We start from the raw sequence: 21,706 nt of genomic DNA on the forward strand, positions 1-21,706 counted from the left end.
AACAATAGGGTAAAAATTCGGATGAGTTAATTTAGTTAAATTACTGGAATATTCAGCATTCATGTCGCTTCAAAGCGAGGGCTCCGTGGCTTAGTGATTAAAGCGCCTGTCTAGTAAACAGGAGATCATGAGTTCGATTCTCGTCGGAGCCTTGCTGTTATGTTACTTGACCTAGATTTCGTAGCTATTAAATTTTGAAAAATTAAAACAATAGGGTAAAAATTCCGATGAGTTAATTTAGTTAAATTACTGGAATATTCAGCATTCATGTCGCTTCAAAGCAAGGGCTCCGTGGCTTAGTGGTTAAAGCGCCTGTCTAGTAAACAGGAGATCATGAGTTCGATTCTCGTCGGAGCCCCGCTGTTATGTTGATTGAACTAGATTTCGAAGCTATTCAATTTTGAAAAATTAAAAATAATAGTTGATTTAGATATGCATATATGCAAACAATAGTGTTAAAGTTCTCATGAGATAATTTAGTTAATTGACTGAAATATTCAGCATTCATGTCGCTTCAAAGCAAGGGCTCCGTGGCTTAGTGGTTAAAGCGCCTGTCTTGTAAACAGGAGATCATGAGTTCGATTCTCGTCGGAGCCTCGCTGTTATGTTACTTGAACTAGATTTCGTAGCTATTAAATTTTGAAAAATTAAAACAATAGGGTAAAAATTCCGATGAGTTAATTTAGTTAAATTACTGGAATATTCAGCATTCATGTCGCTTCAAAGCGAGGGCTCCGTGGCTTAGTGATTAAAGCGCCTGTCTAGTAAACAGGAGATCATGAGTTCGATTCTCGTCGGAGCCTTGCTGTTATGTTACTTGACCTAGATTTCGTAGCTATTAAATTTTGAAAAATTAAAACAATAGGGTAAAAATTCCGATGAGTTAATTTAGTTAAATTACTGGAATATTCAGCATTCATGTCGCTCAAAGCAAGGGCTCCGTGGCTTAGTGGTTAAAGCGCCTGTCTAGTAAACAGGAGATCATGAGTTCGATTCTCGTCGGAGCCCCGCTGTTATGTTGATTGAACTAGATTTCGAAGCTATTAAATTTTGAAAAATTAAAACAATAGGGTAAAAATTCCGATGAGTTAATTTAGTTAAATTACTGGAATATTCAGCATTCATGTCGCTTCAAAGCGAGGGCTCCGTGGCTTAGTGATTAAAGCGCCTGTCTAGTAAACAGGAGATCATGAGTTCGATTCTCGTCGGAGCCTTGCTGTTATGTTACTTGACCTAGATTTCGTAGCTATTAAATTTTGAAAAATTAAAACAATAGGGTAAAAATTCCGATGAGTTAATTTAGTTAAATTACTGGAATATTCAGCATTCATGTCGCTTCAAAGCAAGGGCTCCGTGGCTTAGTGGTTAAAGCGCCTGTCTTGTAAACAGGAGATCATGAGTTCGATTCTCGTCGGAGCCTCGCTGTTATGTTACTTGAACTAGATTTCGTAGCTATTAAATTTTGAAAAATTAAAACAATAGGGTGAAAATTCCGATGAGTTAATTTAGTTAAATTACTGGAATATTCAGCATTCATGTCGCTTCAAAGCGAGGGCTCCGTGGCTTAGTGATTAAAGCGCCTGTCTAGTAAACAGGAGATCTTGAGTTCGATTCTCGTCGGAGCCTTGCTGTTATGTTACTTGACCTAGATTTCGTAGCTATTAAATTTTGAAAAATTAAAACAATAGGGTAAAAATTCCGATGAGTTAATTTAGTTAAATTACTGGAATATTCACCATTCATGTCGCTTCAAAGCAAGGGCTCCGTGGCTTAGTGGTTAAAGCGCCTGTCTAGTAAACAGGAGATCATGAGTTCGATTCTCGTCGGAGCCCCGCTGTTATGTTGATTGAACTAGATTTCGAAGCTATTAAATTTTGAAAAATTAAAAATAATAGTTGATTTAGATATGCATATATGCAAACAATAGTGTTAAAGTTCTCATGAGATAATTTAGTTAATTTACTGAAATATTCAGCATTCATGTCGCTTCAAAGCAAGGGCTCCGTGGCTTAGTGGTTAAAGCGCCTGTCTTGTAAACAGGAGATCATGAGTTCGATTCTCGTCGGAGCCTCGCTGTTATGTTACTTGAACTAGATTTCGTAGCTATTAAATTTTGAAAAATTAAAACAATAGGGTAAAAATTCCGATGAGTTAATTTAGTTAAATTACTGGAATATTCAGCATTCATGTCGCTTCAAAGCGAGGGCTCCGTGGCTTAGTGATTAAAGCGCCTGTCTAGTAAACAGGAGATCATGAGTTCGATTCTCGTCGGAGCCTTGCTGTTATGTTACTTGACCTAGATTTCGTAGCTATTAAATTTTGAAAAATTAAAACAATAGGGTAAAAATTCCGATGAGTTAATTTAGTTAAATTACTGGAATATTCAGCATTCATTTCGCTTCAAAGCAAGGGCTCCGTGGCTTAGTGGTTAAAGCGCCTGTCTAGTAAACAGGAGATCATGAGTTCGATTCTCGTCGGAGCCCCGCTGTTATGTTGATTGAACTAGATTTCGAAGCTATTAAATTTTGAAAAATTAAAAATAATAGTTGATTTAGATATGCATATATGCAAACAATAGTGTTAAAGTTCTCATGAGATAATTTAGTTAATTTACTGAAATATTCAGCATTCATGTCGCTTCAAAGCAAGGGCTCCGTGGCTTAGTGGTTAAAGCGCCTGTCTTGTAAACAGGAGATCATGAGTTCGATTCTCGTCGGAGCCTCGCTGTTATGTTACTTGAACTAGATTTCGTAGCTATTAAATTTTGAAAAATTAAAACAATAGGGTAAAAATTCCGATGAGTTAATTTAGTTAAATTACTGGAATATTCAGCATTCATGTCGCTTCAAAGCGAGGGCTCCGTGGCTTAGTGATTAAAGCGCCTGTCTAGTAAACAGGAGATCATGAGTTCGATTCTCGTCGGAGCCTTGCTGTTATGTTACTTGACCTAGATTTCGTAGGTATTAAATTTTGAAAAATTAAAACAATAGGGTAAAAATTCCGATGAGTTAATTTAGTTAAATTACTGGAATATTCAGCATTCATGTCGCTTCAAAGCAAGGGCTCCGTGGCTTAGTGGTTAAAGCGCCTGTCTAGTAAACAGGAGATCATGAGTTCGATTCTCGTCGGAGCCCCGCTGTTATGTTGATTGAACTAGATTTCGAAGCTATTAAATTTTGAAAAATTAAAAATAATAGTTGATTTAGATATGCATATATGCAAACAATAGTGTTAAAGTTCTCATGAGATAATTTAGTTAATTTACTGAAATATTCAGCATTCATGTCGCTTCAAAGCAAGGGCTCCGTGGCTTAGTGGTTAAAGCGCCTGTCTTGTAAACAGGAGATCATGAGTTCGATTCTCGTCGGAGCCTCGCTGTTATGTTACTTGAACTAGATTTCGTAGCTATTAAATTTTGAAAAATTAAAACAATAGGGTAAAAATTCCGATGAGTTAATTTAGTTAAATTACTGGAATATTCAGCATTCATGTCGCTTCAAAGCGAGGGCTCCGTGGCTTAGTGATTAAAGCGCCTGTCTAGTAAACAGGAGATCATGAGTTCGATTCTCGTCGGAGCCTTGCTGTTATGTTACTTGACCTAGATTTCGTAGCTATTAAATTTTGAAAAATTAAAACAATAGGGTAAAAATTCCGATGAGTTAATTTAGTTAAATTACTGGAATATTCAGCATTCATTTCGCTTCAAAGCAAGGGCTCCGTGGCTTAGTGGTTAAAGCGCCTGTCTAGTAAACAGGAGATCATGAGTTCGATTCTCGTCGGAGCCCCGCTGTTATGTTGATTGAACTAGATTTCGAAGCTATTAAATTTTGAAAAATTAAAAATAATAGTTGATTTAGATATGCATATATGCAAACAATAGTGTTAAAGTTCTCATGAGATAATTTAGTTAATTTACTGAAATATTCAGCATTCATGTCGCTTCAAAGCAAGGGCTCCGTGGCTTAGTGGTTAAAGCGCCTGTCTTGTAAACAGGAGATCATGAGTTCGATTCTCGTCGGAGCCTCGCTGTTATGTTACTTGAACTAGATTTCGTAGCTATTAAATTTTGAAAAATTAAAACAATAGGGTAAAAATTCCGATGAGTTAATTTAGTTAAATTACTGGAATATTCAGCATTCATGTCGCTTCAAAGCGAGGGCTCCGTGGCTTAGTGATTAAAGCGCCTGTCTAGTAAACAGGAGATCATGAGTTCGATTCTCGTCGGAGCCTTGCTGTTATGTTACTTGACCTAGATTTCGTAGGTATTAAATTTTGAAAAATTAAAACAATAGGGTAAAAATTCCGATGAGTTAATTTAGTTAAATTACTGGAATATTCAGCATTCATGTCGCTTCAAAGCAAGGGCTCCGTGGCTTAGTGGTTAAAGCGCCTGTCTAGTAAACAGGAGATCATGAGTTCGATTCTCGTCGGAGCCCCGCTGTTATGTTGATTGAACTAGATTTCGAAGCTATTAAATTTTGAAAAATTAAAAATAATAGTTGATTTAGATATGCATATATGCAAACAATAGTGTTAAAGTTCTCATGAGATAATTTAGTTAATTTACTGAAATATTCAGCATTCATGTCGCTTCAAAGCAAGGGCTCCGTGGCTTAGTGGTTAAAGCGCCTGTCTTGTAAACAGGAGATCATGAGTTCGATTCTCGTCGGAGCCTCGCTGTTATGTTACTTGAACTAGATTTCGTAGCTATTAAATTTTGAAAAATTAAAACAATAGGGTAAAAATTCGGATGAGTTAATTTAGTTAAATTACTGGAATATTCAGCATTCATGTCGCTTCAAAGCGAGGGCTCCGTGGCTTAGTGGTTAAAGCGCCTGTCTAGTAAACAGGAGATCATGAGTTCGATTCTCGTCGGAGCCCCGCTGTTATGTTGATTGAACTAGATTTCGAAGCTATTAAATTTTGAAAAATTAAAACAATAGGGTAAAAATTCCGATGAGTTAATTTAGTTAAATTACTGGAATATTCAGCATTCATGTCGCTTCAAAGCGAGGGCTCCGTGGCTTAGTGATTAAAGCGCCTGTCTAGTAAACAGGAGATCATGAGTTCGATTCTCGTCGGAGCCTTGCTGTTATGTTACTTGACCTAGATTTCGTAGCTATTAAATTTTGAAAAATTAAAACAATAGGGTAAAAATTCCGATGAGTTAATTTAGTTAAATTACTGGAATATTCAGCATTCATGTCGCTTCAAAGCAAGGGCTCCGTGGCTTAGTGGTTAAAGCGCCTGTCTTGTAAACAGGAGATCATGAGTTCGATTCTCGTCGGAGCCTCGCTGTTATGTTACTTGAACTAGATTTCGTAGCTATTAAATTTTGAAAAATTAAAACAATAGGGTGAAAATTCCGATGAGTTAATTTAGTTAAATTACTGGAATATTCAGCATTCATGTCGCTTCAAAGCGAGGGCTCCGTGGCTTAGTGATTAAAGCGCCTGTCTAGTAAACAGGAGATCATGAGTTCGATTCTCGTCGGAGCCTTGCTGTTATGTTACTTGACCTAGATTTCGTAGCTATTAAATTTTGAAAAATTAAAACAATAGGGTAAAAATTCCGATGAGTTAATTTAGTTAAATTACTGGAATATTCAGCATTCATGTCGCTTTAAAGCAAGGGCTCCGTGGCTTAGTGGTTAAAGCGCCTGTCTAGTAAACAGGAGATCATGAGTTCGATTCTCGTCGGAGCCCCGCTGTTATGTTGATTGAACTAGATTTCGAAGCTATTAAATTTTGAAAAATTAAAAATAATAGTTGATTTAGATATGCATATATGCAAACAATAGTGTTAAAGTTCTCATGAGATAATTTAGTTAATTTACTGAAATATTCAGCATTCATGTCGCTTCAAAGCAAGGGCTCCGTGGCTTAGTGGTTAAAGCGCCTGTCTTGTAAACAGGAGATCATGAGTTCGATTCTCGTCGGAGCCTCGCTGTTATGTTACTTGAACTAGATTTCGTAGCTATTAAATTTTGAAAAATTAAAACAATAGGGTAAAAATTCCGATGAGTTAATTTAGTTAAATTACTGGAATATTCAGCATTCATGTCGCTTCAAAGCGAGGGCTCCGTGGCTTAGTGATTAAAGCGCCTGTCTAGTAAACAGGAGATCATGAGTTCGATTCTCGTCGGAGCCTTGCTGTTATGTTACTTGACCTAGATTTCGTAGCTATTAAATTTTGAAAAATTAAAACAATAGGGTAAAAATTCCGATGAGTTAATTTAGTTAAATTACTGGAATATTCAGCATTCATTTCGCTTCAAAGCAAGGGCTCCGTGGCTTAGTGGTTAAAGCGCCTGTCTAGTAAACAGGAGATCATGAGTTCGATTCTCGTCGGAGCCCCGCTGTTATGTTGATTGAACTAGATTTCGAAGCTATTAAATTTTGAAAAATTAAAAATAATAGTTGATTTAGATATGCATATATGCAAACAATAGTGTTAAAGTTCTCATGAGATAATTTAGTTAATTTACTGAAATATTCAGCATTCATGTCGCTTCAAAGCAAGGGCTCCGTGGCTTAGTGGTTAAAGCGCCTGTCTTGTAAACAGGAGATCATGAGTTCGATTCTCGTCGGAGCCTCGCTGTTATGTTACTTGAACTAGATTTCGTAGCTATTAAATTTTGAAAAATTAAAACAATAGGGTAAAAATTCCGATGAGTTAATTTAGTTAAATTACTGGAATATTCAGCATTCATGTCGCTTCAAAGCGAGGGCTCCGTGGCTTAGTGATTAAAGCGCCTGTCTAGTAAACAGGAGATCATGAGTTCGATTCTCGTCGGAGCCTTGCTGTTATGTTACTTGACCTAGATTTCGTAGGTATTAAATTTTGAAAAATTAAAACAATAGGGTAAAAATTCCGATGAGTTAATTTAGTTAAATTACTGGAATATTCAGCATTCATGTCGCTTCAAAGCAAGGGCTCCGTGGCTTAGTGGTTAAAGCGCCTGTCTAGTAAACAGGAGATCATGAGTTCGATTCTCGTCGGAGCCCCGCTGTTATGTTGATTGAACTAGATTTCGAAGCTATTAAATTTTGAAAAATTAAAAATAATAGTTGATTTAGATATGCATATATGCAAACAATAGTGTTAAAGTTCTCATGAGATAATTTAGTTAATTTACTGAAATATTCAGCATTCATGTCGCTTCAAAGCAAGGGCTCCGTGGCTTAGTGGTTAAAGCGCCTGTCTTGTAAACAGGAGATCATGAGTTCGATTCTCGTCGGAGCCTCGCTGTTATGTTACTTGAACTAGATTTCGTAGCTATTAAATTTTGAAAAATTAAAACAATAGGGTAAAAATTCGGATGAGTTAATTTAGTTAAATTACTGGAATATTCAGCATTCATGTCGCTTCAAAGCGAGGGCTCCGTGGCTTAGTGATTAAAGCGCCTGTCTAGTAAACAGGAGATCATGAGTTCGATTCTCGTCGGAGCCTTGCTGTTATGTTACTTGACCTAGATTTCGTAGCTATTAAATTTTGAAAAATTAAAACAATAGGGTAAAAATTCCGATGAGTTAATTTAGTTAAATTACTGGAATATTCAGCATTCATGTCGCTTCAAAGCAAGGGCTCCGTGGCTTAGTGGTTAAAGCGCCTGTCTAGTAAACAGGAGATCATGAGTTCGATTCTCGTCGGAGCCCCGCTGTTATGTTGATTGAACTAGATTTCGAAGCTATTAAATTTTGAAAAAATAAAAATAATAGTTGATTTAGATATGCATATATGCAAACAATAGTGTTAAAGTTCTCATGAGATAATTTAGTTAATTTACTGAAATATTCAGCATTCATGTCGCTTCAAAGCAAGGGCTCCGTGGCTTAGTGGTTAAAGCGCCTGTCTTGTAAACAGGAGATCATGAGTTCGATTCTCGTCGGAGCCTCGCTGTTATGTTACTTGAACTAGATTTCGTAGCTATTAAATTTGAAAAATTAAAACAATAGGGTAAAAATTCCGATGAGTTAATTTAGTTAAATTACTGGAATATTCAGCATTCATGTCGCTTCAAAGCAAGGTCTCCGTGGCTTAGTGGTTAAAGCGCCTGTCTAGTAAACAGGAGATCATGAGTTCGATTCTCGTCGGAGCCCCGCTGTTATGTTGATTGAACTAGATTTCGAAGCTATTCAATTTTGAAAAATTAAAAATAATAGTTGATTTAGATATGCATATATGCAAACAATAGTGTTAAAGTTCTCATGAGATAATTTAGTTAATTGACTGAAATATTCAGCATTCATGTCGCTTCAAAGCAAGGGCTCCGTGGCTTAGTGGTTAAAGCGCCTGTCTTGTAAACAGGAGATCATGAGTTCGATTCTCGTCGGAGCCTCGCTGTTATGTTACTTGAACTAGATTTCGTAGCTATTAAATTTTGAAAAATTAAAACAATAGGGTAAAAATTCCGATGAGTTAATTTAGTTAAATTACTGGAATATTCAGCATTCATGTCGCTTCAAAGCGAGGGCTCCGTGGCTTAGTGATTAAAGCGCCTGTCTAGTAAACAGGAGATCATGAGTTCGATTCTCGTCGGAGCCTTGCTGTTATGTTACTTGACCTAGATTTCGTAGCTATTAAATTTTGAAAAATTAAAACAATAGGGTAAAAATTCCGATGAGTTAATTTAGTTAAATTACTGGAATATTCAGCATTCATGTCGCTCAAAGCAAGGGCTCCGTGGCTTAGTGGTTAAAGCGCCTGTCTAGTAAACAGGAGATCATGAGTTCGATTCTCGTCGGAGCCCCGCTGTTATGTTGATTGAACTAGATTTCGAAGCTATTAAATTTTGAAAAATTAAAACAATAGGGTAAAAATTCCGATGAGTTAATTTAGTTAAATTACTGGAATATTCAGCATTCATGTCGCTTCAAAGCGAGGGCTCCGTGGCTTAGTGATTAAAGCGCCTGTCTAGTAAACAGGAGATCATGAGTTCGATTCTCGTCGGAGCCTTGCTGTTATGTTACTTGACCTAGATTTCGTAGCTATTAAATTTTGAAAAATTAAAACAATAGGGTAAAAATTCCGATGAGTTAATTTAGTTAAATTACTGGAATATTCAGCATTCATGTCGCTTCAAAGCAAGGGCTCCGTGGCTTAGTGGTTAAAGCGCCTGTCTTGTAAACAGGAGATCATGAGTTCGATTCTCGTCGGAGCCTCGCTGTTATGTTACTTGAACTAGATTTCGTAGCTATTAAATTTTGAAAAATTAAAACAATAGGGTGAAAATTCCGATGAGTTAATTTAGTTAAATTACTGGAATATTCAGCATTCATGTCGCTTCAAAGCGAGGGCTCCGTGGCTTAGTGATTAAAGCGCCTGTCTAGTAAACAGGAGATCATGAGTTCGATTCTCGTCGGAGCCTTGCTGTTATGTTACTTGACCTAGATTTCGTAGCTATTAAATTTTGAAAAATTAAAACAATAGGGTAAAAATTCCGATGAGTTAATTTAGTTAAATTACTGGAATATTCAGCATTCATGTCGCTTCAAAGCAAGGGCTCCGTGGCTTAGTGGTTAAAGCGCCTGTCTAGTAAACAGGAGATCATGAGTTCGATTCTCGTCGGAGCCCCGCTGTTATGTTGATTGAACTAGATTTCGAAGCTATTAAATTTTGAAAAATTAAAAATAATAGTTGATTTAGATATGCATATATGCAAACAATAGTGTTAAAGTTCTCATGAGATAATTTAGTTAATTGACTGAAATATTCAGCATTCATGTCGCTTCAAAGCAAGGGCTCCGTGGCTTAGTGGTTAAAGCGCCTGTCTTGTAAACAGGAGATCATGAGTTCGATTCTCGTCGGAGCCTCGCTGTTATGTTACTTGAACTAGATTTCGTAGCTATTAAATTTTGAAAAATTAAAACAATAGGGTAAAAATTCCGATGAGTTAATTTAGTTAAATTACTGGAATATTCAGCATTCATGTCGCTTCAAAGCAAGGGCTCCGTGGCTTAGTGGTTAAAGCGCCTGTCTAGTAAACAGGAGATCATGAGTTCGATTCTCGTCGGAGCCCCGCTGTTATGTTGATTGAACTAGATTTCGAAGCTATTAAATTTTGAAAAATTAAAAATAATAGTTGATTTAGATATGCATATATGCAAACAATAGTGTTAAAGTTCTCATGAGATAATTTAGTTAATTTACTGAAATATTCAGCATTCATGTCGCTTCAAAGCAAGGGCTCCGTGGCTTAGTGGTTAAAGCGCCTGTCTAGTAAACAGGAGATCATGAGTTCGATTCTCGTCGGAGCCTTGCTGTTATGTTACTTGACCTAGATTTCGTAGCTATTAAATTTTGAAAAATTAAAACAATAGGGTAAAAATTCCGATGAGTTAATTTAGTTAAATTACTGGAATATTCAGCATTCATGTCGCTTCAAAGCAAGGGCTCCGTGGCTTAGTGGTTAAAGCGCCTGTCTAGTAAACAGGAGATCATGAGTTCGATTCTCGTCGGAGCCCCGCTGTTATGTTGATTGAACTAGATTTCGAAGCTATTAAATTTTGAAAAATTAAAAATAATAGTTGATTTAGATATGCATATATGCAAACAATAGTGTTAAAGTTCTCATGAGATAATTTAGTTAATTGACTGAAATATTCAGCATTCATGTCGCTTCAAAGCAAGGGCTCCGTGGCTTAGTGGTTAAAGCGCCTGTCTTGTAAACAGGAGATCATGAGTTCGATTCTCGTCGGAGCCTCGCTGTTATGTTACTTGAACTAGATTTCGTAGCTATTAAATTTTGAAAAATTAAAACAATAGGGTAAAAATTCCGATGAGTTAATTTAGTTAAATTACTGGAATATTCAGCATTCATGTCGCTTCAAAGCAAGGGCTCCGTGGCTTAGTGGTTAAAGCGCCTGTCTAGTAAACAGGAGATCATGAGTTCGATTCTCGTCGGAGCCCCGCTGTTATGTTGATTGAACTAGATTTCGAAGCTATTAAATTTTGAAAAATTAAAAATAATAGTTGATTTAGATATGCATATATGCAAACAATAGGGTAAAAATTCCGATGAGTTAATTTAGTTAAATTACTGGAATATTCAGCATTCATGTCGCTTCAAAGCGAGGGCTCCGTGGCTTAGTGATTAAAGCGCCTGTCTAGTAAACAGGAGATCATGAGTTCGATTCTCGTCGGAGCCTTGCTGTTATGTTACTTGACCTAGATTTCGTAGCTATTAAATTTTGAAAAATTAAAACAATAGGGTAAAAATTCCGATGAGTTAATTTAGTTAAATTACTGGAATATTCAGCATTCATGTCGCTTCAAAGCAAGGGCTCCGTGGCTTAGTGGTTAAAGCGCCTGTCTAGTAAACAGGAGATCATGAGTTCGATTCTCGTCGGAGCCCCGCTGTTATGTTGATTGAACTAGATTTCGAAGCTATTAAATTTTGAAAAATTAAAAATAATAGTTGATTTAGATATGCATATATGCAAACAATAGTGTTAAAGTTCTCATGAGATAATTTAGTTAATTTACTGAAATATTCAGCATTCATGTCGCTTCAAAGCAAGGGCTCCGTGGCTTAGTGGTTAAAGCGCCTGTCTAGTAAACAGGAGATCATGAGTTCGATTCTCGTCGGAGCCTTGCTGTTATGTTACTTGACCTAGATTTCGTAGCTATTAAATTTTGAAAAATTAAAACAATAGGGTAAAAATTCCGATGAGTTAATTTAGTTAAATTACTGGAATATTCAGCATTCATGTCGCTTCAAAGCAAGGGCTCCGTGGCTTAGTGGTTAAAGCGCCTGTCTAGTAAACAGGAGATCATGAGTTCGATTCTCGTCGGAGCCCCGCTGTTATGTTGATTGAACTAGATTTCGAAGCTATTAAATTTTGAAAAATTAAAAATAATAGTTGATTTAGATATGCATATATGCAAACAATAGTGTTAAAGTTCTCATGAGATAATTTAGTTAATTGACTGAAATATTCAGCATTCATGTCGCTTCAAAGCAAGGGCTCCGTGGCTTAGTGGTTAAAGCGCCTGTCTTGTAAACAGGAGATCATGAGTTCGATTCTCGTCGGAGCCTCGCTGTTATGTTACTTGAACTAGATTTCGTAGCTATTAAATTTTGAAAAATTAAAACAATAGGGTAAAAATTCCGATGAGTTAATTTAGTTAAATTACTGGAATATTCAGCATTCATGTCGCTTCAAAGCAAGGGCTCCGTGGCTTAGTGGTTAAAGCGCCTGTCTAGTAAACAGGAGATCATGAGTTCGATTCTCGTCGGAGCCCCGCTGTTATGTTGATTGAACTAGATTTCGAAGCTATTAAATTTTGAAAAATTAAAAATAATAGTTGATTTAGATATGCATATATGCAAACAATAGGGTAAAAATTCCGATGAGTTAATTTAGTTAAATTACTGGAATATTCAGCATTCATGTCGCTTCAAAGCGAGGGCTCCGTGGCTTAGTGATTAAAGCGCCTGTCTAGTAAACAGGAGATCATGAGTTCGATTCTCGTCGGAGCCTTGCTGTTATGTTACTTGACCTAGATTTCGTAGCTATTAAATTTTGAAAAATTAAAACAATAGGGTAAAAATTCCGATGAGTTAATTTAGTTAAATTACTGGAATATTCAGCATTCATGTCGCTTCAAAGCAAGGGCTCCGTGGCTTAGTGGTTAAAGCGCCTGTCTAGTAAACAGGAGATCATGAGTTCGATTCTCGTCGGAGCCCCGCTGTTATGTTGATTGAACTAGATTTCGAAGCTATTAAATTTTGAAAAATTAAAAATAATAGTTGATTTAGATATGCATATATGCAAACAATAGTGTTAAAGTTCTCATGAGATAATTTAGTTAATTTACTGAAATATTCAGCATTCATGTCGCTTCAAAGCAAGGGCTCCGTGGCTTAGTGGTTAAAGCGCCTGTCTTGTAAACAGGAGATCATGAGTTCGATTCTCGTCGGAGCCTCGCTGTTATGTTACTTGAACTAGATTTCGTAGCTATTAAATTTGAAAAATTAAAACAATAGGGTAAAAATTCCGATGAGTTAATTTAGTTAAATTACTGGAATATTCAGCATTCATGTCGCTTCAAAGCAAGGTCTCCGTGGCTTAGTGGTTAAAGCGCCTGTCTAGTAAACAGGAGATCATGAGTTCGATTCTCGTCGGAGCCCCGCTGTTATGTTGATTGAACTAGATTTCGAAGCTATTCAATTTTGAAAAATTAAAAATAATAGTTGATTTAGATATGCATATATGCAAACAATAGTGTTAAAGTTCTCATGAGATAATTTAGTTAATTGACTGAAATATTCAGCATTCATGTCGCTTCAAAGCAAGGGCTCCGTGGCTTAGTGGTTAAAGCGCCTGTCTTGTAAACAGGAGATCATGAGTTCGATTCTCGTCGGAGCCTCGCTGTTATGTTACTTGAACTAGATTTCGTAGCTATTAAATTTTGAAAAATTAAAACAATAGGGTAAAAGTTCCGATGAGTTAATTTAGTTAAATTACTGGAATATTCAGCATTCATGTCGCTTCAAAGCGAGGGCTCCGTGGCTTAGTGATTAAAGCGCCTGTCTAGTAAACAGGAGATCATGAGATCGATTCTCGTCGGAGCCTTGCTGTTATGTTACTTGACCTAGATTTCGTAGCTATTAAATTTTGAAAAATTAAAACAATAGGGTAAAAATTCCGATGAGTTAATTTAGTTAAATTACTGGAATATTCAGCATTCATGTCGCTTCAAAGCAAGGGCTCCGTGGCTTAGTGGTTAAAGCGCCTGTCTAGTAAACAGGAGATCATGAGTTCGATTCTCGTCGGAGCCCCGCTGTTATGTTGATTGAACTAGATTTCGAAGCTATTAAATTTTGAAAAATTAAAACAATAGGGTAAAAATTCCGATGAGTTAATTTAGTTAAATTACTGGAATATTCAGCATTCATGTCGCTTCAAAGCGAGGGCTCCGTGGCTTAGTGATTAAAGCGCCTGTCTAGTAAACAGGAGATCATGAGTTCGATTCTCGTCGGAGCCTTGCTGTTATGTTACTTGACCTAGATTTCGTAGCTATTAAATTTTGAAAAATTAAAACAATAGGGTAAAAATTCCGATGAGTTAATTTAGTTAAATTACTGGAATATTCAGCATTCATGTCGCTTCAAAGCAAGGGCTCCGTGGCTTAGTGGTTAAAGCGCCTGTCTTGTAAACAGGAGATCATGAGTTCGATTCTCGTCGGAGCCTCGCTGTTATGTTACTTGAACTAGATTTCGTAGCTATTAAATTTTGAAAAATTAAAACAATAGAGTAAAAATTCCGATGAGATAATTTAGTTAAATTACTGGAATATTCAGCATTCATGTCGCTTCAAAGCGAGGGCTCCGTGGCTTAGTGATTAAAGCGCCTGTCTAGTAAACAGGAGATCATGAGTTCGATTCTCGTCGGAGCCTTGCTGTTATGTTACTTGACCTAGATTTCGTAGCTATTAAATTTTGAAAAATTAAAACAATAGTGTAAAAATTCCGATGAGTTAATTTAGTTAAATTACTGGAATATTCAGCATTCATGTCGCTTCAAAGCAAGGGCTCCGTGGCTTAGTGGTTAAAGCGCCTGTCTAGTAAACAGGAGATCATGAGTTCGATTCTCGTCGGAGCCCCGCTGTTATGTTGATTGAACTAGATTTCGAAGCTATTAAATTTTGAAAAATTAAAAATAATAGTTGATTTAGATATGCATATATGCAAACAATAGTGTTAAAGTTCTCATGAGATAATTTAGTTAATTTACTGAAATATTCAGCATTCATGTCGCTTCAAAGCAAGGGCTCCGTGGCTTAGTGGTTAAACCGCCTGTCTTGTAAACAGGAGATCATGAGTTCGATTCTCGTCGGAGCCTCGCTGTTATGTTACTTGAACTAGATTTCGTAGCTATTAAATTTTGAAAAATTAAAACAATAGGGTAAAAATTCCGATGAGTTAATTTAGTTAAATTACTGGAATATTCAGCATTCATGTCGCTTCAAAGCAAGGGCTCCGTGGCTTAGTGGTTAAAGCGCCTGTCTAGTAAACAGGAGATCATGAGTTCGATTCTCGTCGGAGCCCCGCTGTTATGTTGATTGAACTAGATTTCGAAGCTATTCAATTTTGAAAAATTAAAAATAATAGTTGATTTAGATATGCATATATGCAAACAATAGTGTTAAAGTTCTCATGAGATAATTTAGTTAATTGACTGAAATATTCAGCATTCATGTCGCTTCAAAGCAAGGGCTCCGTGGCTTAGTGGTTAAAGCGCCTGTCTTGTAAACAGGAGATCATGAGTTCGATTCTCGTCGGAGCCTCGCTGTTATGTTACTTGAACTAGATTTCGTAGCTATTAAATTTTGAAAAATTAAAACAATAGGGTAAAAATTCCGATGAGTTAATTTAGTTAAATTACTGGAATATTCAGCATTCATGTCGCTTCAAAGCGAGGGCTCCGTGGCTTAGTGATTAAAGCGCCTGTCTAGTAAACAGGAGATCATGAGTTCGATTCTCGTCGGAGCCCCGCTGTTATGTTGATTGAACTAGATTTCGAAGCTATTAAATTTTGAAAAATTAAAACAATAGGGTAAAAATTCCGATGAGTTAATTTAGTTAAATTACTGGAATATTCAGCATTCATGTCGCTTCAAAGCGAGGGCTCCGTGGCTTAGTGATTAAAGCGCCTGTCTAGTAAACAGGAGATCATGAGTTCGATTCTCGTCGGAGCCTTGCTGTTATGTTACTTGACCTAGATTTCGTAGCTATTAAATTTTGAAAAATTAAAACAATAGGGTAAAAATTCCGATGAGTTAATTTAGTTAAATTACTGGAATATTCAGCATTCATGTCGCTTCAAAGCAAGGGCTCCGTGGCTTAGTGGTTAAAGCGCCTGTCTTGTAAACAGGAGATCATGAGTTCGATTCTCGTCGGAGCCTCGCTGTTATGTTACTTGAACTAGATTTCGTAGCTATTAAATTTTGAAAAATTAAAACAATAGGGTAAAAATTCCGATGAGTTAATTTAGTTAAATTACTGGAATATTCACCATTCATGTCGCTTCAAAGCGAGGGCTCCGTGGCTTAGTGATTAAAGCGCCTGTCTAGTAAACAGGAGATCATGAGTTCGATTCTCGTCGGAGCCTTGCTGTTATGTTACTTGACCTAGATTTCGTAGCTATTAAATTTTGAAAAATTAAAACAATAGGGTAAAAATTCCGATGAGTTAATTTAGTTAAATTACTGGAATATTCAGCATTCATGTCGCTTCAAAGCAAGGGCTCCGTGGCTTAGTGGTTAAAGCGCCTGTCTAGTAAACAGGAGATCATGAGTTCGATTCTCGTCGGAGCCCCGCTGTTATGTTGATTGAACTAGATTTCGAAGCTATTAAATTTTGAAAAATTAAAAATAATAGTTGATTTAGATATGCATATATGCAAACAATGGTGTTAAAGTTCTCATGAGATAATTTAGTTAATTTACTGAAATATTCAGCATTCATGTCGCTTCAAAGCAAGGGCTCCGTGGCTTAGTGGTTAAACCGCCTGTCTTGTAAACAGGAGATCATGAGTTCGATTCTCGTCGGAGCCTCGCTGTTATGTTACTTGAACTAGATTTCGTAGCTATTAAATTTTGAAAAATTAAAACAATAGGGTAAAAATTCCGATGAGTTAATTTAGTTAAATTACTGGAATATTCAGCATTCATGTCGCTTCAAAGCAAGGGCTCCGTGGCTTAGTGGTTAAAGCGCCTGTCTAGTAAACAGGAGATCATGAGTTCGATTCTCGTCGGAGCCCCGCTGTTATGTTGATTGAACTAGATTTCGAAGCTATTCAATTTTGAAAAATTAAAAATAATAGTTGATTTAGATATGCATATATGCAAACAATAGTGTTAAAGTTCTCATGAGATAATTTAGTTAATTGACTGAAATATTCAGCATTCATGTCGCTTCAAAGCAAGGGCTCCGTGGCTTAGTGGTTAAAGCGCCTGTCTTGTAAACAGGAGATCATGAGTTCGATTCTCGTCGGAGCCTCGCTGTTATGTTACTTGAACTAGATTTCGTAGCTATTAAATTTTGAAAAATTAAAACAATAGGGTAAAAATTCCGATGAGTTAATTTAGTTAAATTACTGGAATATTCAGCATTCATGTCGCTTCAAAGCGAGGGCTCCGTGGCTTAGTGATTAAAGCGCCTGTCTAGTAAACAGGAGATCATGAGTTCGATTCTCGTCGGAGCCTTGCTGTTATGTTACTTGACCTAGATTTCGTAGCTATTAAATTTTGAAAAATTAAAACAATAGGGTAAAAATTCCGATGAGTTAATTTAGTTAAATTACTGGAATATTCAGCATTCATGTCGCTTCAAAGCAAGGGCTCCGTGGCTTAGTGGTTAAAGCGCCTGTCTAGTAAACAGGAGATCATGAGTTCGATTCTCGTCGGAGCCCCGCTGTTATGTTGATTGAACTAGATTTCGAAGCTATTAAATTTTGAAAAATTAAAACAATAGGGTAAAAATTCCGATGAGTTAATTTAGTTAAATTACTGGAATATTCAGCATTCATGTCGCTTCAAAGCGAGGGCTCCGTGGCTTAGTGATTAAAGCGCCTGTCTAGTAAACAGGAGATCATGAGTTCGATTCTCGTCGGAGCCTTGCTGTTATGTTACTTGACCTAGATTTCGTAGCTATTAAATTTTGAAAAATTAAAACAATAGGGTAAAAATTCCGATGAGTTAATTTAGTTAAATTACTGGAATATTCAGCATTCATGTCGCTTCAAAGCAAGGGCTCCGTGGCTTAGTGGTTAAAGCGCTTGTCTAGTAAACAGGAGATCATGAGTTCGATTCTCGTCGGAGCCCCGCTGTTATGTTGATTGAACTAGATTTCGAAGCTATTAAATTTTGAAAAATTAAAAATAATAGTTGATTTAGATATGCATATATGCAAACAATAGTGTTAAAGTTCTCATGAGATAATTGAGTTAATTTACTGAAATATTCAGCATTCATGTCGCTTCAAAGCAAGGGCTCCGTGGCTTAGTGGTTAAAGCGCCTGTCTTGTAAACAGGAGATCATGAGTTCGATTCTCGTCGGAGCCTCGCTGTTATGTTACTTGAACTAGATTTCGTAGCTATTAAATTTTGAAAAATTAAAACAATAGGGTAAAAATTCCGATGAGTTAATTTAGTTAAATTACTGGAATATTCAGCATTCATGTCGCTTCAAAGCGAGGGCTCCGTGGCTTAGTGATTAAAGCGCCTGTCTAGTAAACAGGAGATCATGAGTTCGATTCTCGTCGGAGCCTTGCTGTTATGTTACTTGACCTAGATTTCGTAGCTATTAAATTTTGAAAAATTAAAACAATAGGGTAAAAATTCCGATGAGTTAATTTAGTTAAATTACTGGAATATTCAGCATTCATGTCGCTTCAAAGCAAGGGCTCCGTGGCTTAGTGGTTAAAGCGCCTGTCTAGTAAACAGGAGATCATGAGTTCGATTCTCGTCGGAGCCCCGCTGTTATGTTGATTGAACTAGATTTCGAAGCTATTAAATTTTGAAAAATTAAAACAATAGGGTAAAAATTCCGATGAGTTAATTTAGTTAAATTACTGGAATATTCAGCATTCATGTCGCTTCAAAGCGAGGGCTCCGTGGCTTAGTGATTAAAGCGCCTGTCTAGTAAACAGGAGATCATGAGTTCGATTCTCGTCGGAGCCTTGCTGTTATGTTACTTGACCTAGATTTCGTAGCTATTAAATTTTGAAAAATTAAAACAATAGGGTAAAAATTCCGATGAGTTAATTTAGTTAAATTACTGGAATATTCAGCATTCATGTCGCTTCAAAGCAAGGGCTCCGTGGCTTAGTGGTTAAAGCGCTTGTCTAGTAAACAGGAGATCATGAGTTCGATTCTCGTCGGAGCCCCGCTGTTATGTTGATTGAACTAGATTTCGAAGCTATTAAATTTTGAAAAATTAAAAATAATAGTTGATTTAGATATGCATATATGCAAACAATAGTGTTAAAGTTCTCATGAGATAATTGAGTTAATTTACTGAAATATTCAGCATTCATGTCGCTTCAAAGCAAGGGCTCCGTGGCTTAGTGGTTAAAGCGCCTGTCTTGTAAACAGGAGATCATGAGTTCGATTCTCGTCGGAGCCTCGCTGTTATGTTACTTGAACTAGATTTCGTAGCTATTAAATTTTGAAAAATTAAAACAATAGGGTAAAAATTCCGATGAGTTAATTTAGTTAAATTACTGGAATATTCAGCATTCATGTCGCTTCAAAGCGAGGGCTCCGTGGCTTAGTGATTAAAGCGCCTGTCTAGTAAACAGGAGATCATGAGTTCGATTCTCGTCGGAGCCTTGCTGTTATGTTACTTGACCTAGATTTCGTAGCTATTAAATTTTGAAAAATTAAAACAATAGGGTAAAAATTCCGATGAGTTAATTTAGTTAAATTACTGGAATATTCAGCATTCATGTCGCTTCAAAGCAAGGGCTCCGTGGCTTAGTGGTTAAAGCGCCTGTCTAGTAAACAGGAGATCATGAGTTCGATTCTCGTCGGAGCCCCGCTGTTATGTTGATTGAACTAGATTTCGAAGCTATTAAATTTTGAAAAATTAAAAATAATAGTTGATTTAGATATGCATATATGCAAACAATAGTGTTAAAGTTCTCATGAGATAATTTAGTTAATTTACTGAAATATTCAGCATTCATGTCGCTTCAAAGCAAGGGCTCCGTGGCTTAGTGGTTAAACCGCCTGTCTTGTAAACAGGAGATCATGAGTTCGATTCTCGTCGGAGCCTCGCTGTTATGTTACTTGAACTAGATTTCGTAGCTATTAAATTTTGAAAAATTAAAACAATAGGGTAAAAATTCCGATGAGTTAATTTAGTTAAATTACTGGAATATTCAGCATTCATGTCGCTTCAAAGCAAGGGCTCCGTGGCTTAGTGGTTAAAGCGCCTGTCTAGTAAACAGGAGATCATGAGTTCGATTCTCGTCGGAGCCCCGCTGTTATGTTGATTGAACTAGATTTCGAAGCTATTCAATTTTGAAAAATTAAAAATAATAGTTGATTTAGATATGCATATATGCAAACAATAGTGTTAAAGTTCTCATGAGATAATTTAGTTAATTGACTGAAATATTCAGCATTCATGTCGCTTCAAAGCAAGGGCTCCGTGGCTTAGTGGTTAAAGCGCCTGTCTTGTAAACAGGAGATCATGAGTTCGATTCTCGTCGGAGCCTCGCTGTTATGTTACTTGAACTAGATTTCGTAGCTATTAAATTTTGAAAAATTAAAACAATAGGGTAAAAATTCCGATGAGTTAATTTAGTTAAATTACTGGAATATTCAGCATTCATGTCGCTTCAAAGCGAGGGCTCCGTGGCTTAGTGATTAAAGCGCCTGTCTAGTAAACAGGAGATCATGAGTTCGATTCTCGTCGGAGCCTTGCTGTTATGTTACTTGACCTAGATTTCGTAGCTATTAAATTTTGAAAAATTAAAACAATAGGGTAAAAATTCCGATGAGTTAATTTAGTTAAATTACTGGAATATTCAGCATTCATGTCGCTTCAAAGCAAGGGCTCCGTGGCTTAGTGGTTAAAGCGCCTGTCTAGTAAACAGGAGATCATGAGTTCGATTCTCGTCGGAGCCCCGCTGTTATGTTGATTGAACTAGATTTCGAAGCTATTAAATTTTGAAAAATTAAAACAATAGGGTAAAAATTCCGATGAGTTAATTTAGTTAAATTACTGGAATATTCAGCATTCATGTCGCTTCAAAGCGAGGGCTCCGTGGCTTAGTGATTAAAGCGCCTGTCTAGTAAACAGGAGATCATGAGTTCGATTCTCGTCGGAGCCTTGCTGTTATGTTACTTGACCTAGATTTCGTAGCTATTAAATTTTGAAAAATTAAAACAATAGGGTAAAAATTCCGATGAGTTAATTTAGTTAAATTACTGGAATATTCAGCATTCATGTCGCTTCAAAGCAAGGGCTCCGTGGCTTAGTGGTTAAAGCGCCTGTCTAGTAAACAGGAGATCATGAGTTCGATTCTCGTCGGAGCCCCGCTGTTATGTTGATTGAACTAGATTTCGAAGCTATTAAATTTTGAAAAATTAAAAATAATAGTTGATTTAGATATGCATATATGCAAACAATAGTGTTAAAGTTCTCATGAGATAATTTAGTTAATTTACTGAAATATTCAGCATTCATGTCGCTTCAAAGCAAGGGCTCCGTGGCTTAGTGGTTAAAGCGCCTGTCTTGTAAACAGGAGATCATGAGTTCGATTCTCGTCGGAGCCTCGCTGTTATGTTACTTGAACTAGATTTCGTAGCTATTAAATTTTGAAAAATTAAAACAATAGGGTAAAAATTCCGATGAGTTAATTTAGTTAAATTACTGGAATATTCAGCATTCATGTTGCTTCAAAGCGAGGGCTCCGTGGCTTAGTGATTAAAGCGCCTGTCTAGTAAACAGGAGATCATGAGTTCGATTCTCGTCGGAGCCTTGCTGTTATGTTACTTGACCTAGATTTCGTAGCTATTAAATTTTGAAAAATTAAAACAATAGGGTAAAAATTCCGATGAGTTAATTTAGTTAAATTACTGGAATATTCAGCATTCATGTCGCTTCAAAGCAAGGGCTCCGTGGCTTAGTGGTTAAAGCGCCTGTCTAGTAAACAGGAGATCATGAGTTCGATTCTCGTCGGAGCCCC

General features: G+C 36.7%; 96 non-coding genes across 96 annotated transcripts; all 96 read left to right on the forward strand.

The window, feature by feature from the left end:
- Positions 1-79: 79 nt before the first annotated feature.
- TRNAT-AGU (transfer RNA threonine (anticodon AGU)) lies at positions 80-152 on the forward strand. The gene has a single exon. It is a non-coding gene; the product is annotated as a tRNA-Thr (tRNA).
- A 133-nt stretch (positions 153-285) lies between these two features.
- On the forward strand, positions 286-358 carry TRNAT-AGU (transfer RNA threonine (anticodon AGU)). The gene has a single exon. It is a non-coding gene; the product is annotated as a tRNA-Thr (tRNA).
- A 166-nt stretch (positions 359-524) lies between these two features.
- Positions 525-597, forward strand: TRNAT-UGU (transfer RNA threonine (anticodon UGU)). Its single transcript has one exon. It is a non-coding gene; the product is annotated as a tRNA-Thr (tRNA).
- A 133-nt stretch (positions 598-730) lies between these two features.
- TRNAT-AGU (transfer RNA threonine (anticodon AGU)) lies at positions 731-803 on the forward strand. The gene has a single exon. It is a non-coding gene; the product is annotated as a tRNA-Thr (tRNA).
- Positions 804-935: 132 nt separating this feature from the next.
- TRNAT-AGU (transfer RNA threonine (anticodon AGU)) lies at positions 936-1,008 on the forward strand. Its single transcript has one exon. It is a non-coding gene; the product is annotated as a tRNA-Thr (tRNA).
- A 133-nt stretch (positions 1,009-1,141) lies between these two features.
- TRNAT-AGU (transfer RNA threonine (anticodon AGU)) lies at positions 1,142-1,214 on the forward strand. Its single transcript has one exon. It is a non-coding gene; the product is annotated as a tRNA-Thr (tRNA).
- A 133-nt stretch (positions 1,215-1,347) lies between these two features.
- On the forward strand, positions 1,348-1,420 carry TRNAT-UGU (transfer RNA threonine (anticodon UGU)). The gene has a single exon. It is a non-coding gene; the product is annotated as a tRNA-Thr (tRNA).
- Positions 1,421-1,759: 339 nt separating this feature from the next.
- On the forward strand, positions 1,760-1,832 carry TRNAT-AGU (transfer RNA threonine (anticodon AGU)). The gene has a single exon. It is a non-coding gene; the product is annotated as a tRNA-Thr (tRNA).
- Positions 1,833-1,998: 166 nt separating this feature from the next.
- On the forward strand, positions 1,999-2,071 carry TRNAT-UGU (transfer RNA threonine (anticodon UGU)). The gene has a single exon. It is a non-coding gene; the product is annotated as a tRNA-Thr (tRNA).
- A 133-nt stretch (positions 2,072-2,204) lies between these two features.
- Positions 2,205-2,277, forward strand: TRNAT-AGU (transfer RNA threonine (anticodon AGU)). The gene has a single exon. It is a non-coding gene; the product is annotated as a tRNA-Thr (tRNA).
- A 133-nt stretch (positions 2,278-2,410) lies between these two features.
- Positions 2,411-2,483, forward strand: TRNAT-AGU (transfer RNA threonine (anticodon AGU)). Its single transcript has one exon. It is a non-coding gene; the product is annotated as a tRNA-Thr (tRNA).
- Positions 2,484-2,649: 166 nt separating this feature from the next.
- Positions 2,650-2,722, forward strand: TRNAT-UGU (transfer RNA threonine (anticodon UGU)). The gene has a single exon. It is a non-coding gene; the product is annotated as a tRNA-Thr (tRNA).
- A 133-nt stretch (positions 2,723-2,855) lies between these two features.
- Positions 2,856-2,928, forward strand: TRNAT-AGU (transfer RNA threonine (anticodon AGU)). The gene has a single exon. It is a non-coding gene; the product is annotated as a tRNA-Thr (tRNA).
- Positions 2,929-3,061: 133 nt separating this feature from the next.
- TRNAT-AGU (transfer RNA threonine (anticodon AGU)) lies at positions 3,062-3,134 on the forward strand. The gene has a single exon. It is a non-coding gene; the product is annotated as a tRNA-Thr (tRNA).
- Positions 3,135-3,300: 166 nt separating this feature from the next.
- On the forward strand, positions 3,301-3,373 carry TRNAT-UGU (transfer RNA threonine (anticodon UGU)). Its single transcript has one exon. It is a non-coding gene; the product is annotated as a tRNA-Thr (tRNA).
- Positions 3,374-3,506: 133 nt separating this feature from the next.
- Positions 3,507-3,579, forward strand: TRNAT-AGU (transfer RNA threonine (anticodon AGU)). Its single transcript has one exon. It is a non-coding gene; the product is annotated as a tRNA-Thr (tRNA).
- Positions 3,580-3,712: 133 nt separating this feature from the next.
- TRNAT-AGU (transfer RNA threonine (anticodon AGU)) lies at positions 3,713-3,785 on the forward strand. Its single transcript has one exon. It is a non-coding gene; the product is annotated as a tRNA-Thr (tRNA).
- A 166-nt stretch (positions 3,786-3,951) lies between these two features.
- TRNAT-UGU (transfer RNA threonine (anticodon UGU)) lies at positions 3,952-4,024 on the forward strand. The gene has a single exon. It is a non-coding gene; the product is annotated as a tRNA-Thr (tRNA).
- A 133-nt stretch (positions 4,025-4,157) lies between these two features.
- Positions 4,158-4,230, forward strand: TRNAT-AGU (transfer RNA threonine (anticodon AGU)). The gene has a single exon. It is a non-coding gene; the product is annotated as a tRNA-Thr (tRNA).
- Positions 4,231-4,363: 133 nt separating this feature from the next.
- TRNAT-AGU (transfer RNA threonine (anticodon AGU)) lies at positions 4,364-4,436 on the forward strand. The gene has a single exon. It is a non-coding gene; the product is annotated as a tRNA-Thr (tRNA).
- A 166-nt stretch (positions 4,437-4,602) lies between these two features.
- TRNAT-UGU (transfer RNA threonine (anticodon UGU)) lies at positions 4,603-4,675 on the forward strand. The gene has a single exon. It is a non-coding gene; the product is annotated as a tRNA-Thr (tRNA).
- A 133-nt stretch (positions 4,676-4,808) lies between these two features.
- Positions 4,809-4,881, forward strand: TRNAT-AGU (transfer RNA threonine (anticodon AGU)). The gene has a single exon. It is a non-coding gene; the product is annotated as a tRNA-Thr (tRNA).
- Positions 4,882-5,014: 133 nt separating this feature from the next.
- Positions 5,015-5,087, forward strand: TRNAT-AGU (transfer RNA threonine (anticodon AGU)). Its single transcript has one exon. It is a non-coding gene; the product is annotated as a tRNA-Thr (tRNA).
- A 133-nt stretch (positions 5,088-5,220) lies between these two features.
- Positions 5,221-5,293, forward strand: TRNAT-UGU (transfer RNA threonine (anticodon UGU)). The gene has a single exon. It is a non-coding gene; the product is annotated as a tRNA-Thr (tRNA).
- A 133-nt stretch (positions 5,294-5,426) lies between these two features.
- On the forward strand, positions 5,427-5,499 carry TRNAT-AGU (transfer RNA threonine (anticodon AGU)). The gene has a single exon. It is a non-coding gene; the product is annotated as a tRNA-Thr (tRNA).
- Positions 5,500-5,632: 133 nt separating this feature from the next.
- Positions 5,633-5,705, forward strand: TRNAT-AGU (transfer RNA threonine (anticodon AGU)). The gene has a single exon. It is a non-coding gene; the product is annotated as a tRNA-Thr (tRNA).
- Positions 5,706-5,871: 166 nt separating this feature from the next.
- TRNAT-UGU (transfer RNA threonine (anticodon UGU)) lies at positions 5,872-5,944 on the forward strand. The gene has a single exon. It is a non-coding gene; the product is annotated as a tRNA-Thr (tRNA).
- A 133-nt stretch (positions 5,945-6,077) lies between these two features.
- Positions 6,078-6,150, forward strand: TRNAT-AGU (transfer RNA threonine (anticodon AGU)). Its single transcript has one exon. It is a non-coding gene; the product is annotated as a tRNA-Thr (tRNA).
- A 133-nt stretch (positions 6,151-6,283) lies between these two features.
- TRNAT-AGU (transfer RNA threonine (anticodon AGU)) lies at positions 6,284-6,356 on the forward strand. The gene has a single exon. It is a non-coding gene; the product is annotated as a tRNA-Thr (tRNA).
- A 166-nt stretch (positions 6,357-6,522) lies between these two features.
- TRNAT-UGU (transfer RNA threonine (anticodon UGU)) lies at positions 6,523-6,595 on the forward strand. Its single transcript has one exon. It is a non-coding gene; the product is annotated as a tRNA-Thr (tRNA).
- A 133-nt stretch (positions 6,596-6,728) lies between these two features.
- Positions 6,729-6,801, forward strand: TRNAT-AGU (transfer RNA threonine (anticodon AGU)). The gene has a single exon. It is a non-coding gene; the product is annotated as a tRNA-Thr (tRNA).
- A 133-nt stretch (positions 6,802-6,934) lies between these two features.
- TRNAT-AGU (transfer RNA threonine (anticodon AGU)) lies at positions 6,935-7,007 on the forward strand. Its single transcript has one exon. It is a non-coding gene; the product is annotated as a tRNA-Thr (tRNA).
- Positions 7,008-7,173: 166 nt separating this feature from the next.
- On the forward strand, positions 7,174-7,246 carry TRNAT-UGU (transfer RNA threonine (anticodon UGU)). Its single transcript has one exon. It is a non-coding gene; the product is annotated as a tRNA-Thr (tRNA).
- A 133-nt stretch (positions 7,247-7,379) lies between these two features.
- Positions 7,380-7,452, forward strand: TRNAT-AGU (transfer RNA threonine (anticodon AGU)). The gene has a single exon. It is a non-coding gene; the product is annotated as a tRNA-Thr (tRNA).
- Positions 7,453-7,585: 133 nt separating this feature from the next.
- On the forward strand, positions 7,586-7,658 carry TRNAT-AGU (transfer RNA threonine (anticodon AGU)). The gene has a single exon. It is a non-coding gene; the product is annotated as a tRNA-Thr (tRNA).
- Positions 7,659-7,824: 166 nt separating this feature from the next.
- TRNAT-UGU (transfer RNA threonine (anticodon UGU)) lies at positions 7,825-7,897 on the forward strand. The gene has a single exon. It is a non-coding gene; the product is annotated as a tRNA-Thr (tRNA).
- A 371-nt stretch (positions 7,898-8,268) lies between these two features.
- Positions 8,269-8,341, forward strand: TRNAT-UGU (transfer RNA threonine (anticodon UGU)). Its single transcript has one exon. It is a non-coding gene; the product is annotated as a tRNA-Thr (tRNA).
- A 133-nt stretch (positions 8,342-8,474) lies between these two features.
- On the forward strand, positions 8,475-8,547 carry TRNAT-AGU (transfer RNA threonine (anticodon AGU)). Its single transcript has one exon. It is a non-coding gene; the product is annotated as a tRNA-Thr (tRNA).
- Positions 8,548-8,679: 132 nt separating this feature from the next.
- TRNAT-AGU (transfer RNA threonine (anticodon AGU)) lies at positions 8,680-8,752 on the forward strand. Its single transcript has one exon. It is a non-coding gene; the product is annotated as a tRNA-Thr (tRNA).
- A 133-nt stretch (positions 8,753-8,885) lies between these two features.
- TRNAT-AGU (transfer RNA threonine (anticodon AGU)) lies at positions 8,886-8,958 on the forward strand. The gene has a single exon. It is a non-coding gene; the product is annotated as a tRNA-Thr (tRNA).
- Positions 8,959-9,091: 133 nt separating this feature from the next.
- Positions 9,092-9,164, forward strand: TRNAT-UGU (transfer RNA threonine (anticodon UGU)). The gene has a single exon. It is a non-coding gene; the product is annotated as a tRNA-Thr (tRNA).
- Positions 9,165-9,297: 133 nt separating this feature from the next.
- TRNAT-AGU (transfer RNA threonine (anticodon AGU)) lies at positions 9,298-9,370 on the forward strand. The gene has a single exon. It is a non-coding gene; the product is annotated as a tRNA-Thr (tRNA).
- Positions 9,371-9,503: 133 nt separating this feature from the next.
- Positions 9,504-9,576, forward strand: TRNAT-AGU (transfer RNA threonine (anticodon AGU)). The gene has a single exon. It is a non-coding gene; the product is annotated as a tRNA-Thr (tRNA).
- Positions 9,577-9,742: 166 nt separating this feature from the next.
- On the forward strand, positions 9,743-9,815 carry TRNAT-UGU (transfer RNA threonine (anticodon UGU)). Its single transcript has one exon. It is a non-coding gene; the product is annotated as a tRNA-Thr (tRNA).
- A 133-nt stretch (positions 9,816-9,948) lies between these two features.
- TRNAT-AGU (transfer RNA threonine (anticodon AGU)) lies at positions 9,949-10,021 on the forward strand. The gene has a single exon. It is a non-coding gene; the product is annotated as a tRNA-Thr (tRNA).
- A 166-nt stretch (positions 10,022-10,187) lies between these two features.
- On the forward strand, positions 10,188-10,260 carry TRNAT-AGU (transfer RNA threonine (anticodon AGU)). The gene has a single exon. It is a non-coding gene; the product is annotated as a tRNA-Thr (tRNA).
- A 133-nt stretch (positions 10,261-10,393) lies between these two features.
- TRNAT-AGU (transfer RNA threonine (anticodon AGU)) lies at positions 10,394-10,466 on the forward strand. Its single transcript has one exon. It is a non-coding gene; the product is annotated as a tRNA-Thr (tRNA).
- A 166-nt stretch (positions 10,467-10,632) lies between these two features.
- Positions 10,633-10,705, forward strand: TRNAT-UGU (transfer RNA threonine (anticodon UGU)). The gene has a single exon. It is a non-coding gene; the product is annotated as a tRNA-Thr (tRNA).
- A 133-nt stretch (positions 10,706-10,838) lies between these two features.
- TRNAT-AGU (transfer RNA threonine (anticodon AGU)) lies at positions 10,839-10,911 on the forward strand. Its single transcript has one exon. It is a non-coding gene; the product is annotated as a tRNA-Thr (tRNA).
- Positions 10,912-11,077: 166 nt separating this feature from the next.
- TRNAT-AGU (transfer RNA threonine (anticodon AGU)) lies at positions 11,078-11,150 on the forward strand. Its single transcript has one exon. It is a non-coding gene; the product is annotated as a tRNA-Thr (tRNA).
- A 133-nt stretch (positions 11,151-11,283) lies between these two features.
- Positions 11,284-11,356, forward strand: TRNAT-AGU (transfer RNA threonine (anticodon AGU)). Its single transcript has one exon. It is a non-coding gene; the product is annotated as a tRNA-Thr (tRNA).
- Positions 11,357-11,522: 166 nt separating this feature from the next.
- Positions 11,523-11,595, forward strand: TRNAT-AGU (transfer RNA threonine (anticodon AGU)). The gene has a single exon. It is a non-coding gene; the product is annotated as a tRNA-Thr (tRNA).
- Positions 11,596-11,728: 133 nt separating this feature from the next.
- Positions 11,729-11,801, forward strand: TRNAT-AGU (transfer RNA threonine (anticodon AGU)). The gene has a single exon. It is a non-coding gene; the product is annotated as a tRNA-Thr (tRNA).
- A 166-nt stretch (positions 11,802-11,967) lies between these two features.
- TRNAT-UGU (transfer RNA threonine (anticodon UGU)) lies at positions 11,968-12,040 on the forward strand. Its single transcript has one exon. It is a non-coding gene; the product is annotated as a tRNA-Thr (tRNA).
- A 133-nt stretch (positions 12,041-12,173) lies between these two features.
- Positions 12,174-12,246, forward strand: TRNAT-AGU (transfer RNA threonine (anticodon AGU)). The gene has a single exon. It is a non-coding gene; the product is annotated as a tRNA-Thr (tRNA).
- A 166-nt stretch (positions 12,247-12,412) lies between these two features.
- Positions 12,413-12,485, forward strand: TRNAT-AGU (transfer RNA threonine (anticodon AGU)). The gene has a single exon. It is a non-coding gene; the product is annotated as a tRNA-Thr (tRNA).
- Positions 12,486-12,618: 133 nt separating this feature from the next.
- On the forward strand, positions 12,619-12,691 carry TRNAT-AGU (transfer RNA threonine (anticodon AGU)). The gene has a single exon. It is a non-coding gene; the product is annotated as a tRNA-Thr (tRNA).
- Positions 12,692-12,857: 166 nt separating this feature from the next.
- On the forward strand, positions 12,858-12,930 carry TRNAT-UGU (transfer RNA threonine (anticodon UGU)). Its single transcript has one exon. It is a non-coding gene; the product is annotated as a tRNA-Thr (tRNA).
- Positions 12,931-13,301: 371 nt separating this feature from the next.
- On the forward strand, positions 13,302-13,374 carry TRNAT-UGU (transfer RNA threonine (anticodon UGU)). The gene has a single exon. It is a non-coding gene; the product is annotated as a tRNA-Thr (tRNA).
- Positions 13,375-13,713: 339 nt separating this feature from the next.
- Positions 13,714-13,786, forward strand: TRNAT-AGU (transfer RNA threonine (anticodon AGU)). Its single transcript has one exon. It is a non-coding gene; the product is annotated as a tRNA-Thr (tRNA).
- A 133-nt stretch (positions 13,787-13,919) lies between these two features.
- TRNAT-AGU (transfer RNA threonine (anticodon AGU)) lies at positions 13,920-13,992 on the forward strand. Its single transcript has one exon. It is a non-coding gene; the product is annotated as a tRNA-Thr (tRNA).
- Positions 13,993-14,125: 133 nt separating this feature from the next.
- Positions 14,126-14,198, forward strand: TRNAT-UGU (transfer RNA threonine (anticodon UGU)). The gene has a single exon. It is a non-coding gene; the product is annotated as a tRNA-Thr (tRNA).
- A 133-nt stretch (positions 14,199-14,331) lies between these two features.
- TRNAT-AGU (transfer RNA threonine (anticodon AGU)) lies at positions 14,332-14,404 on the forward strand. Its single transcript has one exon. It is a non-coding gene; the product is annotated as a tRNA-Thr (tRNA).
- A 133-nt stretch (positions 14,405-14,537) lies between these two features.
- Positions 14,538-14,610, forward strand: TRNAT-AGU (transfer RNA threonine (anticodon AGU)). Its single transcript has one exon. It is a non-coding gene; the product is annotated as a tRNA-Thr (tRNA).
- A 166-nt stretch (positions 14,611-14,776) lies between these two features.
- Positions 14,777-14,849, forward strand: TRNAT-UGU (transfer RNA threonine (anticodon UGU)). Its single transcript has one exon. It is a non-coding gene; the product is annotated as a tRNA-Thr (tRNA).
- A 133-nt stretch (positions 14,850-14,982) lies between these two features.
- Positions 14,983-15,055, forward strand: TRNAT-AGU (transfer RNA threonine (anticodon AGU)). The gene has a single exon. It is a non-coding gene; the product is annotated as a tRNA-Thr (tRNA).
- A 166-nt stretch (positions 15,056-15,221) lies between these two features.
- On the forward strand, positions 15,222-15,294 carry TRNAT-UGU (transfer RNA threonine (anticodon UGU)). The gene has a single exon. It is a non-coding gene; the product is annotated as a tRNA-Thr (tRNA).
- Positions 15,295-15,633: 339 nt separating this feature from the next.
- On the forward strand, positions 15,634-15,706 carry TRNAT-AGU (transfer RNA threonine (anticodon AGU)). The gene has a single exon. It is a non-coding gene; the product is annotated as a tRNA-Thr (tRNA).
- A 133-nt stretch (positions 15,707-15,839) lies between these two features.
- On the forward strand, positions 15,840-15,912 carry TRNAT-UGU (transfer RNA threonine (anticodon UGU)). Its single transcript has one exon. It is a non-coding gene; the product is annotated as a tRNA-Thr (tRNA).
- Positions 15,913-16,045: 133 nt separating this feature from the next.
- Positions 16,046-16,118, forward strand: TRNAT-AGU (transfer RNA threonine (anticodon AGU)). The gene has a single exon. It is a non-coding gene; the product is annotated as a tRNA-Thr (tRNA).
- A 133-nt stretch (positions 16,119-16,251) lies between these two features.
- On the forward strand, positions 16,252-16,324 carry TRNAT-AGU (transfer RNA threonine (anticodon AGU)). Its single transcript has one exon. It is a non-coding gene; the product is annotated as a tRNA-Thr (tRNA).
- A 166-nt stretch (positions 16,325-16,490) lies between these two features.
- Positions 16,491-16,563, forward strand: TRNAT-UGU (transfer RNA threonine (anticodon UGU)). Its single transcript has one exon. It is a non-coding gene; the product is annotated as a tRNA-Thr (tRNA).
- A 133-nt stretch (positions 16,564-16,696) lies between these two features.
- TRNAT-AGU (transfer RNA threonine (anticodon AGU)) lies at positions 16,697-16,769 on the forward strand. The gene has a single exon. It is a non-coding gene; the product is annotated as a tRNA-Thr (tRNA).
- A 166-nt stretch (positions 16,770-16,935) lies between these two features.
- Positions 16,936-17,008, forward strand: TRNAT-UGU (transfer RNA threonine (anticodon UGU)). The gene has a single exon. It is a non-coding gene; the product is annotated as a tRNA-Thr (tRNA).
- A 133-nt stretch (positions 17,009-17,141) lies between these two features.
- Positions 17,142-17,214, forward strand: TRNAT-AGU (transfer RNA threonine (anticodon AGU)). The gene has a single exon. It is a non-coding gene; the product is annotated as a tRNA-Thr (tRNA).
- A 133-nt stretch (positions 17,215-17,347) lies between these two features.
- On the forward strand, positions 17,348-17,420 carry TRNAT-AGU (transfer RNA threonine (anticodon AGU)). Its single transcript has one exon. It is a non-coding gene; the product is annotated as a tRNA-Thr (tRNA).
- Positions 17,421-17,553: 133 nt separating this feature from the next.
- TRNAT-AGU (transfer RNA threonine (anticodon AGU)) lies at positions 17,554-17,626 on the forward strand. Its single transcript has one exon. It is a non-coding gene; the product is annotated as a tRNA-Thr (tRNA).
- A 133-nt stretch (positions 17,627-17,759) lies between these two features.
- On the forward strand, positions 17,760-17,832 carry TRNAT-AGU (transfer RNA threonine (anticodon AGU)). Its single transcript has one exon. It is a non-coding gene; the product is annotated as a tRNA-Thr (tRNA).
- Positions 17,833-17,998: 166 nt separating this feature from the next.
- Positions 17,999-18,071, forward strand: TRNAT-UGU (transfer RNA threonine (anticodon UGU)). Its single transcript has one exon. It is a non-coding gene; the product is annotated as a tRNA-Thr (tRNA).
- Positions 18,072-18,204: 133 nt separating this feature from the next.
- On the forward strand, positions 18,205-18,277 carry TRNAT-AGU (transfer RNA threonine (anticodon AGU)). Its single transcript has one exon. It is a non-coding gene; the product is annotated as a tRNA-Thr (tRNA).
- A 133-nt stretch (positions 18,278-18,410) lies between these two features.
- Positions 18,411-18,483, forward strand: TRNAT-AGU (transfer RNA threonine (anticodon AGU)). The gene has a single exon. It is a non-coding gene; the product is annotated as a tRNA-Thr (tRNA).
- A 133-nt stretch (positions 18,484-18,616) lies between these two features.
- Positions 18,617-18,689, forward strand: TRNAT-AGU (transfer RNA threonine (anticodon AGU)). Its single transcript has one exon. It is a non-coding gene; the product is annotated as a tRNA-Thr (tRNA).
- Positions 18,690-18,822: 133 nt separating this feature from the next.
- On the forward strand, positions 18,823-18,895 carry TRNAT-AGU (transfer RNA threonine (anticodon AGU)). The gene has a single exon. It is a non-coding gene; the product is annotated as a tRNA-Thr (tRNA).
- A 166-nt stretch (positions 18,896-19,061) lies between these two features.
- On the forward strand, positions 19,062-19,134 carry TRNAT-UGU (transfer RNA threonine (anticodon UGU)). The gene has a single exon. It is a non-coding gene; the product is annotated as a tRNA-Thr (tRNA).
- Positions 19,135-19,267: 133 nt separating this feature from the next.
- TRNAT-AGU (transfer RNA threonine (anticodon AGU)) lies at positions 19,268-19,340 on the forward strand. The gene has a single exon. It is a non-coding gene; the product is annotated as a tRNA-Thr (tRNA).
- Positions 19,341-19,473: 133 nt separating this feature from the next.
- TRNAT-AGU (transfer RNA threonine (anticodon AGU)) lies at positions 19,474-19,546 on the forward strand. Its single transcript has one exon. It is a non-coding gene; the product is annotated as a tRNA-Thr (tRNA).
- A 166-nt stretch (positions 19,547-19,712) lies between these two features.
- On the forward strand, positions 19,713-19,785 carry TRNAT-UGU (transfer RNA threonine (anticodon UGU)). The gene has a single exon. It is a non-coding gene; the product is annotated as a tRNA-Thr (tRNA).
- A 133-nt stretch (positions 19,786-19,918) lies between these two features.
- Positions 19,919-19,991, forward strand: TRNAT-AGU (transfer RNA threonine (anticodon AGU)). Its single transcript has one exon. It is a non-coding gene; the product is annotated as a tRNA-Thr (tRNA).
- A 166-nt stretch (positions 19,992-20,157) lies between these two features.
- Positions 20,158-20,230, forward strand: TRNAT-UGU (transfer RNA threonine (anticodon UGU)). The gene has a single exon. It is a non-coding gene; the product is annotated as a tRNA-Thr (tRNA).
- Positions 20,231-20,363: 133 nt separating this feature from the next.
- Positions 20,364-20,436, forward strand: TRNAT-AGU (transfer RNA threonine (anticodon AGU)). The gene has a single exon. It is a non-coding gene; the product is annotated as a tRNA-Thr (tRNA).
- A 133-nt stretch (positions 20,437-20,569) lies between these two features.
- Positions 20,570-20,642, forward strand: TRNAT-AGU (transfer RNA threonine (anticodon AGU)). Its single transcript has one exon. It is a non-coding gene; the product is annotated as a tRNA-Thr (tRNA).
- Positions 20,643-20,775: 133 nt separating this feature from the next.
- TRNAT-AGU (transfer RNA threonine (anticodon AGU)) lies at positions 20,776-20,848 on the forward strand. Its single transcript has one exon. It is a non-coding gene; the product is annotated as a tRNA-Thr (tRNA).
- Positions 20,849-20,981: 133 nt separating this feature from the next.
- Positions 20,982-21,054, forward strand: TRNAT-AGU (transfer RNA threonine (anticodon AGU)). The gene has a single exon. It is a non-coding gene; the product is annotated as a tRNA-Thr (tRNA).
- A 166-nt stretch (positions 21,055-21,220) lies between these two features.
- Positions 21,221-21,293, forward strand: TRNAT-UGU (transfer RNA threonine (anticodon UGU)). Its single transcript has one exon. It is a non-coding gene; the product is annotated as a tRNA-Thr (tRNA).
- A 133-nt stretch (positions 21,294-21,426) lies between these two features.
- Positions 21,427-21,499, forward strand: TRNAT-AGU (transfer RNA threonine (anticodon AGU)). Its single transcript has one exon. It is a non-coding gene; the product is annotated as a tRNA-Thr (tRNA).
- A 133-nt stretch (positions 21,500-21,632) lies between these two features.
- On the forward strand, positions 21,633-21,705 carry TRNAT-AGU (transfer RNA threonine (anticodon AGU)). Its single transcript has one exon. It is a non-coding gene; the product is annotated as a tRNA-Thr (tRNA).
- Position 21,706: the final 1 nt, after the last annotated feature.

Source organism: Phalangium opilio, unplaced genomic scaffold (genome assembly GCF_054372755.1).
Source record: "Phalangium opilio isolate 3A_F unplaced genomic scaffold, DU_Popi_V2 ptg000019l_1, whole genome shotgun sequence".
Taxonomy (NCBI): domain Eukaryota; kingdom Metazoa; phylum Arthropoda; class Arachnida; order Opiliones; family Phalangiidae; genus Phalangium; species Phalangium opilio.